This window comes from Stegostoma tigrinum, chromosome 10 (assembly GCF_030684315.1).
Source record: "Stegostoma tigrinum isolate sSteTig4 chromosome 10, sSteTig4.hap1, whole genome shotgun sequence".
Classification (NCBI taxonomy): Eukaryota; Metazoa; Chordata; class Chondrichthyes; order Orectolobiformes; family Stegostomatidae; genus Stegostoma; species Stegostoma tigrinum.
The window spans coordinates 40909905-40923284 of NC_081363.1; the positions used below are offsets into that span (position 1 = coordinate 40909905).

A 13380-nucleotide genomic window follows, 5' to 3' on the forward strand; every position below is an offset into this window, starting at 1 on the left:
GCTGGGTGAGAGGAGGTGTAGACAAGGTAATTGTGGGAGTCAGTAGGTCTTGAAATGGATATTAGTAGTGAGTTGGATGCCGGAAATGGAGACAGATAGGTCCAGGAAGGTGTCAGAAATGGTCCAGGTGAATTTGAGGGCACGATAGAAGGTGTTGACAAAGTTAATGAACTCCGCCACACTGCTCCCAGAATGAGCCGTTCTACTCGGACTTCACAGACATTCTCCTACTTCTGGAGAATAGAAGTCTGGAGAACAGATTTCTGGAGAAACTTCAGTTCCCCTTCCTTTGTTATTAAGGATGCCCTTGACACTGCCTCCATTTCCTGTACTTCTGCCCTCAAACCCTCTCCCCAGGACAACAACAAGGATAAGTCCTCACATACCACCCCAGCAAACTCCAAATACAATGTATCATCGTCTGACGTTTCTGCCATCTACAATTTGACTCCGTCACATTCGCTCCATGACTTCTTCATCAGCTCCACTCTCCCAACCAACTCCCCACCACATCTAGTACCTTTTCCCTGCAACCCCAGGAGACTTTACACCTCTCCCCTCTCTGCATGGCCCCAAATAATCCTTCCAAATCTGGCAGAGATTCTCCTGCACTTCGTCTAATCTCATTTACTGTATCTGTAGCTCCTGATCTGGTCTCCTCTGTCTCAGAGACCAAATGCAGATTAGGGGATCGGCTTGTGGAGCACCTCCGCTCTCCATGCACCAACTAGCCCGTAATTTCCCTTCCCACTCCCAAGTGAAATGTCTATCCTTGCCCTCCTCCACTGTCAGGGTGAGGCCAAATGCAAACTGGAGGAATAACCCGTCATTTTTTGCCTTGGGAGCTTACAGCTCAATTACCTGAATATTGACTTCACCAGCTTTAAAATCTCTCCTCCCCTCTAGCCTGACCATCTTTTGACTCACCTACCCACTCCACCCTTGCCGCTGACCAACACAATAACCCCCTATCTGCATCCACCTAACTCCATCTCACCTACCCTTCCCCCAGCACTATCCCCTCCCTCTGGGCTTCCTTCTCAGTCTCCAGTCTGGAAGAAGGGTTCCGACCCAAAACATTGACTTTCCGACTCTTTGGATGTTGTCTGATGTACTGTGCTTTTCCAGCTCCATATATTTTATGCCAGACGGCATACCTGCTGGTTTTGTTTCTCCTCTGCCTTGTCTGCTCTCTCCTGCAGTGTCTTAACTGCTTCTGTTGGGGTGATGTTAGCTGTTCTACCACTGTCAATGTGGCCTCAAGCTGTCTGTTTTTGGTCTGGCACCTTTCTATTTCTCTACACATAGAAGACAAAGCTGTTAAGGGTTCTGACCCAAAATACTGACTTTCATGCTCCTTGGATGTTGTCTGATGTACTGTGCTTTTCCAGCTGCATATTTTTTGACTCTAGCTTCCAGCATCTGCAGTCCTTTCTGTTTCATTGTTGTCCCTGTTTGTCACTTGCTCATGTAGGTCTCACTCCTCACTTAATATCCTCCACATCCTCTACCTGTCCCAACAACAAACATACTTGTCTCACTGCCTTTCCCTGGGCTGGCCCTAATAGGGCTAGTAGGACACTTCTCATCCAGTCCGGACCACCACATTAGCGACTCATTCCTGCTGTGAAAGCTTCCTGCTCCGGACCATGAAACTGTTGAAAATACATAACTGCATGTGTAGCCAAATCCCTCATGTTTTGTACCTTCTGGTATGCCTTACCATTTTTTAAAATCATCTTCCCAACTATTGGAGAAGGATAGCTGTTTTCTTCTGCTAGTGTCAGTGTACCCCACAACAATCCAGTTTGCCCTATGTTTCTAAAAAGGCTATTCACATGCGGATCAGCACTTAATGTTCCCAGATTCCCTCACTCTCTAGCACTCAGCATGATATGGGCAGTGCCCTGGTCCCATGACCGTGTCAGCCAAGAGTTCACCCAACTTTTGCTTAAGCTGCAACCACAAATCTTATAGTTTGGACACAGTACTCTTTCACTATTCTTGAATTTTGTGTGTTCTGTCCTCCTACCTGTTTTGCCTTTTTTGTTATGAGGGATCATGCTACTAGTCTCTTTTCTGAGGATGGCCCTGGAGATGAAGCATCCCTTTGGCATGGTGGTGAGGGCAGCATGGTGGCACAGTGGCTAGCACTGCTGCCTCACAGCGCCAGGTACCTAGGTTTGATTCCACCCTTGGGTGACTCTGTGGAGTTTGCACATTCTCCCCATGTTTGTGTTCTCCAGTTTCTTCCCACAGTCCAAAGGTGTGCAGGTTAGGTGGATTGCCCATGCTAAATTGCTCGTAGTGTTCAGATTTGGCGGATGTGCCTGGGTGGGGTGCTCTGAGGGTCAGTGTGGACTTGTTGGGCCGAAGGGCCTGTTTTCACACTGTAGGGATTCTATGTCCTATGATCTATGATCTACCTGCCTGTCCATTCAGACTCTGAATCAGATGAATACCACATGTCAATGGTTGGGGTTCAATTGTGTGGTTAATAATGTGTGCACCTTGACTGGGTCAAGTTTCCAAAAGCACCATTTTGCTTTCTTTTTCTGTTGTACTGTTGCCAGATGGCATACCAGCTGGCTCTGTTTCACCTCCGCCTTCTCTGCTCTCTCCGGCACTGTCTTAGCTGCTTCTGTTGGGGGGGTGATGCTAGCTGTTCTACTGCTGTTGATGTTGCCCCAAGCTGTCTGTTCTTGGTCTGGCACTCTTCTATTTTTCTATACATAGAAGACAAAACTGTTAACAAAATCCATCCCATTTGCAGTACACTGCCCTAGCTTTTGGGGAAGCCTGCTTCCCACAAGCACTCTTGTATCGCAGCAGCCTGCATGAATAACCCTCCTTTCTATCTTTTTCCAGTTATAATTGTCCTCTATTCTTGAGTGTCCTGATTGTGTTAACAAGGTAGTGATGGACCCGAATCCAGAGTCTGCCACATTCCATCCTGGAATATAGAATGTCTCTGGAGCATTAGGTTGCCTTTCCCTGCTCTTAAACACTTTCCTGAATCCCATCCTCGTTGCCAAAAATGTCTTGGATCACGGAGTGCATCCAAGGGGTTCTTCAGATTTGGTTAAGTGTAGTTAAAAGAAGACTCAACAACAGTAACTTGCTTAAATATGAATGTTTATTAAGTAAAATCTAAACAAAATAAATCAAAGGAGAGAAAGCAATAAATCTCATGCCCTCCTGCCCGTTGGGGACCCCTTGATCGGTGGCCGGTCTGGAGGCTTAGGTTCATTCCTGGTATTGTTCATGATCCCTGTCCAAGGTGAAGTCTCAGCAACTTGGAACGAAACTCCATCTCTTATACAATATGACAAACAGCAAGGTACAGAAGAGCAAATACAGGAAACAAACTGTTTTTGACACATAGAATAGTCACAGGACTCATTCAAGGTCATACAGCGGTCGAATATCATCAACAATTTCAGCCCTTCAGCCCATTCTATACATGTGCTTACTGTGGTGGTAATGTCCTGCTGAGTCTGAGACTAGAGCATTCTATCTCGCTGCAGGATATAAGGTATCCCTGCATCTTCAGACTCCGAGATGAGGTACTCCAAAACCTTGTCGCATAATCTGGGTGAAGAACATTTGGGGGCTCACATTTGGAAATGTGGACACTAAAAGAGTCCATATGGGGACCAATTTTGTACAAGCAGGATCTAGCAAACGGCCCATGAGACATGTCTGTATCACTTGCTTCAGAGTGCCCGTATCTGAAGAGGCTAGCAAAATGCAGCCAACAGTGAATGACTGTTATGTGGTTACTCTCTATGCATGTTGAAACTTATTACTTATACTTTCTATGGCAATCTTACAGTGGTTATATCTTGCTGCATTAATAACAAGTTGGCCAATATTAACAGGTTATATTCACATTACAGCATTCTTATGTCTCCTTCACAGATTTGTGATTCCGACAACTTTCTTACTCTCACAGTAAATGGCATCCAGGGCAAACTTTTGTATTGGGATAAAAGTGTGAAATGCACTGCTCCTCACTTCAGTCCTGAGTCCAACCTCCTTTTGTGGTCAGTGGGCTGATTGCATCTTGGCCCAACACCCCAGAGTGAAAATCTGATCTGCTGAGTTGGGAGCTATCCTAACTCCTGTGACTTGCTTCAGTTGCAAAGTCCAGCCCACATCTCCAGCTGACATTGAATCACAGTTTATGCAGCGTTCTTATAATTCTTTTTGTTTTTGTGTTCTATGTTCCTAATCGTAAATGGTCGTACTTGATTTTGCCTCAAAACTACAGGGTTCATTTTTTTCTTCAGTCACGTGATGTGGCCATTACTAGCTATGCCAGCATAGAAACCAAGTGGAGGATTGGGGACCGCTTTGCGAGCCGAGTGTAGGTATTCTGCAATGAACAACTGCACCTCCCAGTTGCAAACCATTTCAACTCCCCCCTCCCATTCCTTAGACGACATGTCCATCCTGGGCCTCCTGCAGCGCCACTACGATGCCACCCGAAGGTTGCAGGAACAGCAACACATATTCCACTTGGAAACCCTGCAGCCCAATGGTATCAATGTGGATTTCACAAGCTCCAAAATCTCCCCTTCTTCCCCCCTCCACCCGCCCCCACTGCATCCCAAAACCAGCCCAGCCCGTCCCTACCTCCCTAACCTGTTCTTCCTCTCTCCTATCCCCTCCTCCCACCTCAAGCCACATCTCCATTTCCTACCTGCTAACCTCATCCCGCCTCCTTGACCTGTCTGTCCTCCCTGGATTGACCTATCTCCTCCCTACCTCCCCACCTACATTCATCTCGACAGGCTCCATCCCTGCCCCTTTTAAACTTGTCTTGTCTCCTCTCCACCTATCTTCTCTACCCATATTTGATCCACCTCCCCCTCTCTCCCTACTTGTTTCAGAACCCTCTCCCCATCCCCCTTTTGTGATGAAGGGTCTAGGCCTGAAATGTCAGTTTTTGAGCTCTTAAGATGCTGCTTGACCTGCTGTGTTAATCCAGCTTCACAATTTATTATCTGGGATTCTCCAGCATCTGCAGTTCCCATTATCACTAGAGTAGAATTGCTTTATAATTTATGGGTACTTCTACTTCAGTAAATTGCTGACTAATTGCACATCAAGTAGAGTATGCATTGCTGTTCATTTTTGCAGCACATTTTGACCTGTTAATTTTGACTTGTTTCAGATGTTACAGACTTGAAATCCATTTGATATTTTATTGCTGGTGATAATATATAACTTAATTATATTTACCCACCATTTGAACAGATGTTAGAAAAACTTGAATGCTCTTACATGGTCTTGCTCATTGTGATTTTTGCAATGTTGAACTACTGAAATTTGTTTTGCTTTGTCTGAGATGCTGTCTGAAAATTTGAGGAGAAATGAGCTCAACACTTGGGAGTACAAAGATCTCTCTTAAAGATAGTCAATTTATTCAAGCCATTGCCAAGTCTGTCAATGTCAGTTGCAAAGAGGTAAACTTTATACTTCAAAGGTTTTCTTGTCCCATAGTTATTGAACTTACCGTGTTAACTTCTGATGAAATTTTGAATATTTTCAATCCCTTTAAAGACTGTCAACATTTTGACACAAAATCATATGATCAGGAAGTTAATAGGTAATATTTAACAGAGGAGAACCAACTGGACAGCCGGCAGGAACCCTGTGTTGCCACATTGTGTACAGACTCATATAGCACGCAATCAGACCCTTCGGTTTGTCCAATCTATGATGACCGTAATCCTGAATTAAACTAGGACCGCCTGGCCGCAACTCACCCCTGTCCCTCCAAACCTTTCGTATTCATGTACTTAACCAAATTTCTTTTAAAAGATGTAACTATACCTGTGCCGAACACTTCCCCTGGAAGTGTCAAGAGCCAATTTGGTATTTAACTCGCCAAATGTGGACCTTCCCCAGGATCAAGGATCCAAGAGCAGAAGTTCCACCAACAGTGTGGCCCTCATCAGTCAGAGGGTGGCAACTCTGCTAAATGGATACAGAATTGATGAGGTGATAGTTTCTTCTCATCCATAACACAGCTAAAGCCTTCTATCCTTGCTCAAGCCAGGCCACAGCTGAGACATGGTGGGGGAGCATTTCAATTTGGGGATCCCAGGGAAGGGGCAAAGGAAGTAAGGTTGGTAGTAAGGTCAGAGTTAACCTCTCAACAGGCCCACTAACTTCCTGATGCTGAATCTCTCAATCAGGTGCTGAGGACCTATAAAAACAAAAGGACCTATCTGGGAGCAGGGAGATGGGCCAGAATAGACTTGCTTGTTGAGCTTCCCTTTGACGTTTGCCGAATTATCAGTGGTATGGATGAGGGCTTTAAATGGGCCTCAAATGGTAGTAAATTGAATTGACCATATTAACCTTCCAGTCATGAGCAAATCAGAATGGAGATGTGAAGGTCACAGGGTCCCCATCAATCACCTTCTTGCACAATTAAATGGCACCCACCATCAAGCTTGCAACTTAAGAAACACGGATAGTCATATGAATATCAAAATGTTTTGTTGCTAAAAGATTTATTCAATGTTAACATTTTCTTTCCAATCAAAGATTAAGAAATGACATTATATGTAACAAATTTCTTTCCTCTATTAAATCAACAGCAACTGGAGGATATCCGAGATATTTTAATTCTTTCCCTGGCTTGTGCAGCTGCAAAGACCGGTGATATCAAGGCATTGGAGGAGATACATGAAATGGTAAAGAAAGGAATACACAAGCAGCAATAAAAATCAATAATTTAAATTATGAAACAAAATACAATGTACTGGAAACATTTAAGAGCATCAGATAGCATCTTTAGAGAAAGCAATGGATGCAAATTTCAGCGTGGACCATTTGTAAAAATTATTTTGCTGAAAGCTTCAATCTGAACTGTTAACACCTTTATTTTCTTCAGTGATTTCTGACCAACTCCAGTTTCCAATATGTTTTATGTTTTGTTTTATAACAAATATCTCATTAGGCAGCTTTCTTATCCCTGAATTTTCCAGTCAATTTGGTAGTTTTCACTGTCTAACATCTACATGATTCAGGCAACTTAAATGGAAGGACAAAGATTAACTTATTTAGAGCTAATGGTTTTTTTTTGGTGTTCACTTTTCTGTTGGATAAACTTAGGCCAGACCTCGGTGTTTTTTTCAAAAATCAGACTGATGAAGTGAAATTGGACTAAAACATTAGTTCTTCAAGGATCGAGAACACCCTTGACCGCGTCTCCCGTATTTCCCGCAACACATCCCTTATACCCCCCCCCCCACCCACAACCGTCCAAAGAGGATCCCCCTCGTTCTCACACACCACCCCACCAACCTCCAGATACAACGCATCATCCTCCGACACTTCCGCCATTTACAATCCGACCCCACCACCCAAGATATTTTTCCATCCCCACCCCTGTCTGCTTCCCGGAGAGACCACTCTCTCCGTGACTCCCTTGTTCGCTCCACAATGCCCTCCAACCCCACCACACCCGGCACCTTCCCCTGCAACCGCAGAAAATGCTACACTTGCCCCCACACCTCCTCCCTCACCCCTATCCCAGGCCCCAAGATGACATCCCACATTAAGCAGAGGTTCACCTGCACATCTGCCAATGTGGTATACTGCATCCACTGTACCCGGTGTGGCTTCCTCTACATTGGGGAAACCAAGCAGAGGCTTGGAGACCGCTTTGCAGAACACCTCCGCTCAGTTCGCAACAAACAACTGCACCTCCCAGTCGCAAACCATTTCCACTCCCCCTCCCATTCTCTAGATGACATATCCGTCATGGGCCTCCTGCAGTGCCACAATGATGCCACCCGAAGGTTGCAGGAAAAGCAACTCATATTCCGCCTGGGAACCCTGCAGCCTAATGGTATCAATGTGGACTTCACCAGCTTCAAAATCTCCCCTTCCCCCTACTGCATCCCTAAGCCAGCCCAGTTTGTCCCCTCCCCCCACTGCACCACACAACCAGCCCAGCTCTTCCCCCCCCCCCCCCCCCCACTGCATCCCAAAACCAGTCCAACGTGTCTCTGCCTCCCTAACTGGTTCTTCCTCTCACCCATCCCTTCCTCCCACCCCAAGCCGCACCCCCATCTACCTGCTAACCTCACCCCACCTCCTTGACCTGTCCGTCTTCCCTGGACTGACCTATCCCCTCCCTACCTCCCCACCTATACTCTCTCCACCTATCTTCTTTTCTCTCCATCTTCGGTCCGCCTCCCCCTCTCTCCCTATTTATTCCAGTTCCCTCTCCCCATCCCCCTCTCTGATGAAGGGTCTAGGCCCGAAACGTCAGCTTTTGTGCTCCTGAGATGCTGCTTGGCCTGCTGTGTTCATCCAGCCTCACATTTTATTATCTCAAAACATTAACTCTGTTTTCTCTGCACAGATGCTAGCAGATCTGCTGAGTCTCTCCAGTAATTTTGTTTTTGTTTCCAATCTCCAGCAACAGCAATTCTTCCTTTTATTTCAGCAGTTATACTGTTGAGGTTGCTGACTTATATTTGGAGTGATAAGGCAAAGTAAGGGGCAAGAAAGCTTTTTAAATGCCTTATTAATGGTACAAGTCAGAGAACATAGAACTGGCCCTTCGGCCTACAATGTTGTGCCAAACATCATGCCAAATTAAACTAATTGCTATCGCCTGCCCTTGGTCCATACCCCTCAATTCCTTGCAATATTCATGTATTTATCTAAAAGTCTCAATCCCTTCTATCAGCCCTCACCACCACCCTGCATTCCAGACGCCTCCATTCTGTGTAAAAAAAAACAAACTTGCCCTTCACATCTCAGTTGAACTTTCCACTTCTAACCTTAAATACATGCCCCCTAGTTTTAGACATTTTAGCTCTGAAAAAAGAAATGATTCTAACCATCAATCCTATCCACGCATCTCATAATTTTACAGACTTCTGTCATGTGCCCTCTGCAGCCCCAGGGAAAATAACCTGAGTTTTTCTAGCCTCTCCCTTTATTGTTCATATCCTCCATTTTCAGGCAGCATTCTGGTAAACCTCTTCTGCACCCTCTCCAAAGCCTCCATCCTTCCTGTAATGTGGCAACCAGAATTGAATGCTGTGTTCTAATTGTGGCTGAACAGAAGTCTCATAGAACTGTAACATGACACTCTGACTCTTGTGCTCAATTTTCTGGCCAATAAAGCAAAGTAAGCCACAAAACTTCCTTAGCACCCTATTTAATTGTGTGGCCACTTTCACGAAGCAAGGGACTTGAATTCCAAGATCCCTCTGTACAACAATGCAGTTCAGGGTCCTGTCATTAACTGTATACTTTTCCTTAACACTTGATCTCCCAAAGTGCAGCACCTCACACTTTCCCAGTTAAACTCCATCTGCCATTTTTCTGCCAATATCTGCAACTGATCTATATCCCGCTGTATCCTTGAACAATGTTCAACAATATCCACAACTCCACCAATCTTTGTTTCATCTGCAAAATTACTAACATATCCATCTACACTGTGATTCATGTAAATGACTTGGATCAAAAACAGCAGAGGTCCCAGTATGGATCTCTGTGAATACCACTAGTCATGGACCTCCAGCCTGGAAAACAACCTTCTTCCAGTACCTGTTGCCTTCTATGGTCAAGTCAATTCTGAATCCAATCAGCCAAGTCACCATGGATCCCACACTTCTTAATTTTCTGGATGAGCCTACAATGAGGGACTTTGCAAAAAGCCTTTCTAAAATCCATATAGACAACATTCACTGCTCTATCCTCATTAATCACCTCTGTTACTCCCTCAAAAAATTCAATCAAATTAGTAAGACATGACCTACCCTGCACAAAACCGTGCTGACTATCCCTAATTAGATCATGCTTTTCCAAATGCATGTAAATCCTATCCATAAGAATTCTCTCCAATAGCTTCCAAACCACTGATGTAAAACTCACCTGTCTACAGTTTCCTGGATTATCCCTATTTCCCTTCTTGAATAAAGGTATAACATTAGCTACTCATCAGTCCTCTGGGACCTTTCCAGTGGCTAATGAGGATATTAAGATCTTGGTCAAGGCCCCAGCAAACTTCTCTCCAGCCTCTCTCAATAACCTGGGGTAGATAACATCATGTCCTGGGTGGGGATATATCCACCTTAATGCTCTTCAAGAGACTCAACAACATTTCTTTCGTGATCTCAAAATGCCTGAGCATATTAGCATGCTCCACACTAATCTCACTATCCTCCATATCCTTCTCAGTGAATACCAATGCAAAGTACTCAGTCAGAATCTTGCCCACATCCTCTGACTCCAAGTACAAGTTCCCTCTTTTATGTTTGAGTGGTCCTATCTTCTCCCTAGTTATTCTGTTGTTTTTAATGTATGTATGGAATTCCTTGGGCTTCTGTTTAACCCTACTTGCCAAGGTCATTTCATGGCACCTTCTTGCTCTCCTAATTCCCTGCTTGATTTCTTTCCTGTTTTCTTTATGTTCCTCTCAGGCCCTGTCCGACTTTAACTTCCTTAACCTTACATATGCTTCTTTTTTCCCTTTTTGACTAAATTCGCAACTTCTCTCATTATCCAGGGCTCCTTTACCTTGCCATCCTTGTTCTTCATCCTTCCTGGAACATACCAATCCTGGACTCTCATCAGATTGTTCAACAACTCTGAACTCTCAAAAGGTCTTTAAACAATTCCCACATGTCAAATGCGGACTTGCCTGATAACAGCTCTTCTCAATTCACACTTCTTTGCTCTTGCCTAATACTGACATAATTTGCCCTCCCCCAATTTAGTACCTCGTCACAAGGTCCTGACATATCTTTAGCCTTCATAGCTATCTTAAAACTTAAGGAGTTATGATCATTTCCAAGATCCTGTCCCACTGAAAGTCACCTGGTCAGGCTCATTAGCCAACACAAGGTCCCTCCTTAAATTGGACTATCCACATACTGTTTCAAGAAAGCCTTTTTGATGCACTTAATAAATTCTACCCCATCTAAGACTCTTGCTGTAAGGGAGTCTCAGTCAATATTGGGGAAGCTAGTCACCCACTAAGACAAATTTGTTTTTGATGCATCTTTCCATAATAGGCTTACATATTTATTCATTGGTGTCTGTGACTGCAGGGGGTACCTATAGTACAATCCAGTCAAAGTGATTGCACCCATCTTATTTTTGACCTCTACCTCATATTGCCTCAGTGGATGAGCCCATCACTATGTCACATCTGCATTCAGAGAGGACATTCTCCCTGATTTGTAATGCAACTCCTCCACCTCCTTTTATGTCCCTCTCTAGCTCGTCTAAAACAGTGAAATCCCGGAACCTTGAGCAGCCAGTCCTGTCCCTTTCTCATCCAAGTCTCTGTAATGAACAGAACAACATAATCTCATGTACTGATGTAAGTTCATCTGCCTTACCTGCAATATGCCTTACATTAAAATAAACATAGTTCAGCCCTCAGTACCAGCACGTTCATTTACTTGCCTCTGCCTGTTCTTTCTTTTGATTTACTGGTCCTAATATCTACCTTCCCCTCAATCTATCCATTTGCTGACCTGCTGCTCTTGTTTCCAGCCCTCTGTTACTCTAATTTACACACTCCTGAGTGGCACTAGTGAACCTCCCTGTGAGGATATTCGTTCCCCTCCAGTTTAGGTACAACCTGTTCCTCTTGTACAGGTCATCCCTTGCCCCAGAAGAGATTCCAATTCTCCAAGAAACTGAAACCCTGCCCCCTGCACCAGCTCCTTGGCCAGGCATTCATCTCTTCTATCTTTCTATTTCTTGCCTCACTAGCACATGGTACTGGTAGTAACCCAGAGATTACCACCCTTGAGGTCCTGCTTTTCAGGCTCTTTCTTTATTCCTTGTACTCAGTGAGCAGGATCTCCTCTCTCTTTCTGCTAGTTATTCGTACCACTGTGCATAATGACCTTGGGCTGCTCACCCTCTTTAAAAATTTCACGCAACTGCTCAGACGTCCTTGACCTGGTACCATGGAGGCAATACACCATCCTGAAATCTATGACATGGCCACAGAAATGCCTGTCTGTGTCCCTAACTAGCAAATCTCCTACCACTATTACTTGCTTGGATTTTACCTGACCCTGCTCTACAGCAGAGCCAGTTGTGGTGCCAAAGGCTTGGCTGGTGCTTCTATACTCCATTGAGATACTGTCAAACCCCCTACAGTATCCAGAATGGTTTACATGTTAGAGAGGGAAACAGCCTGTACTACCTGTCTGTCTTGGTGGTCACCCATCTACCTGACTGAACCTGTCGTGTGATTATCTTCCACAACTAGTGTCTATCACACTCTGCCCCTGTCCTCAGTGTGTCCAACTGAACAATGTTGTCTGTGAAGGGCTGCAGTTGTCACACTTGCTGCAGTCATAATCATCAGGGAAACTAGACTGCTCCTTGATCTCCCACATCTGGCAGGAGCTGCACATCGCTGCCCTTTTTGCCATCTCTGCCCCTTTTTACACTAAAAGATTAAATAATCTTAATCTTGCTCATTTTACTCACTGAAGCTCAGTATTCACCTAAGACTGCACTAATACCAAGTAGCAGCACTGACTGGTTACTTAAATTACAATGCAATCTTTTCAACAGTACAAGTATCCTCATGGCTACAACAAACTTCCTAACAACCCCTCCCAATCTGTCTCTCCTCTTTTTGGTTAGAGAAGGCAAGGATGGAAACACTGTGGTATGTAATGAACGAAAAGTTTATATGTTGCCTCATACAGTGCCATTTTAGGTATAAAAGGTACCTAGGTACAGCTGCTTTAACTACAAGGTTTTAGAAAATTAGAGAAATAAAATGTCCAGCATTGTAGAAATAAAAGTCCAAAACAGCGGTTTTCCAACTCCTACCATGCTGGCATCGAGACTCTAGTTTGCAGCAGGCCCTGGTTCCAGACTGCGCTGGTCTTCACCGTGAGGATCATGAGGCTTGGAGATTACTCGAGACTGTGATGCCGGACTGAGAGGTTGCTGCACCAGATAGTGCCTCGCGGGGAGGCTGCCACTTCAGGCCAGGAGTCGACCAGAGGAGTCAAACACAATGCAAATATCCAGGTCCTGATGAATTGAGTAGTTCTGTCAGAGTTTGGTCTTACAATTATTTTCAGATTCCCACCTAAATGTCCACCTGTAATATCATCTCCACAGACAACAGGACTTTGGTAATAATTCCTGGTATCACACATGTCAAGGGTCCAGTCCCAGCAATGCTGTAATATAATGTTTGAGGCTTACCATTCCCTGACACCCCGGAGTTTTGGTGGGGGTGGGGGTGGGGGGGGTTCTTCCTTCTTTCGCTGATCAATTGTGGTGACTGAGCAAACTTCTCCCAGAATTCTTCTCAGTGAAGTCTCTCTGCCGCTTCCTATTGGATTAATT

The 13380-nt window shown here is 44.7% G+C and overlaps 1 pseudogene; it reads left to right on the forward strand.

Annotated features, from left to right (window-relative positions):
* Window positions 1-13380, forward strand: part of LOC125455545 (60 kDa lysophospholipase-like) — an 80730-nt pseudogene that overhangs the window by 29780 nt on the left and 37570 nt on the right.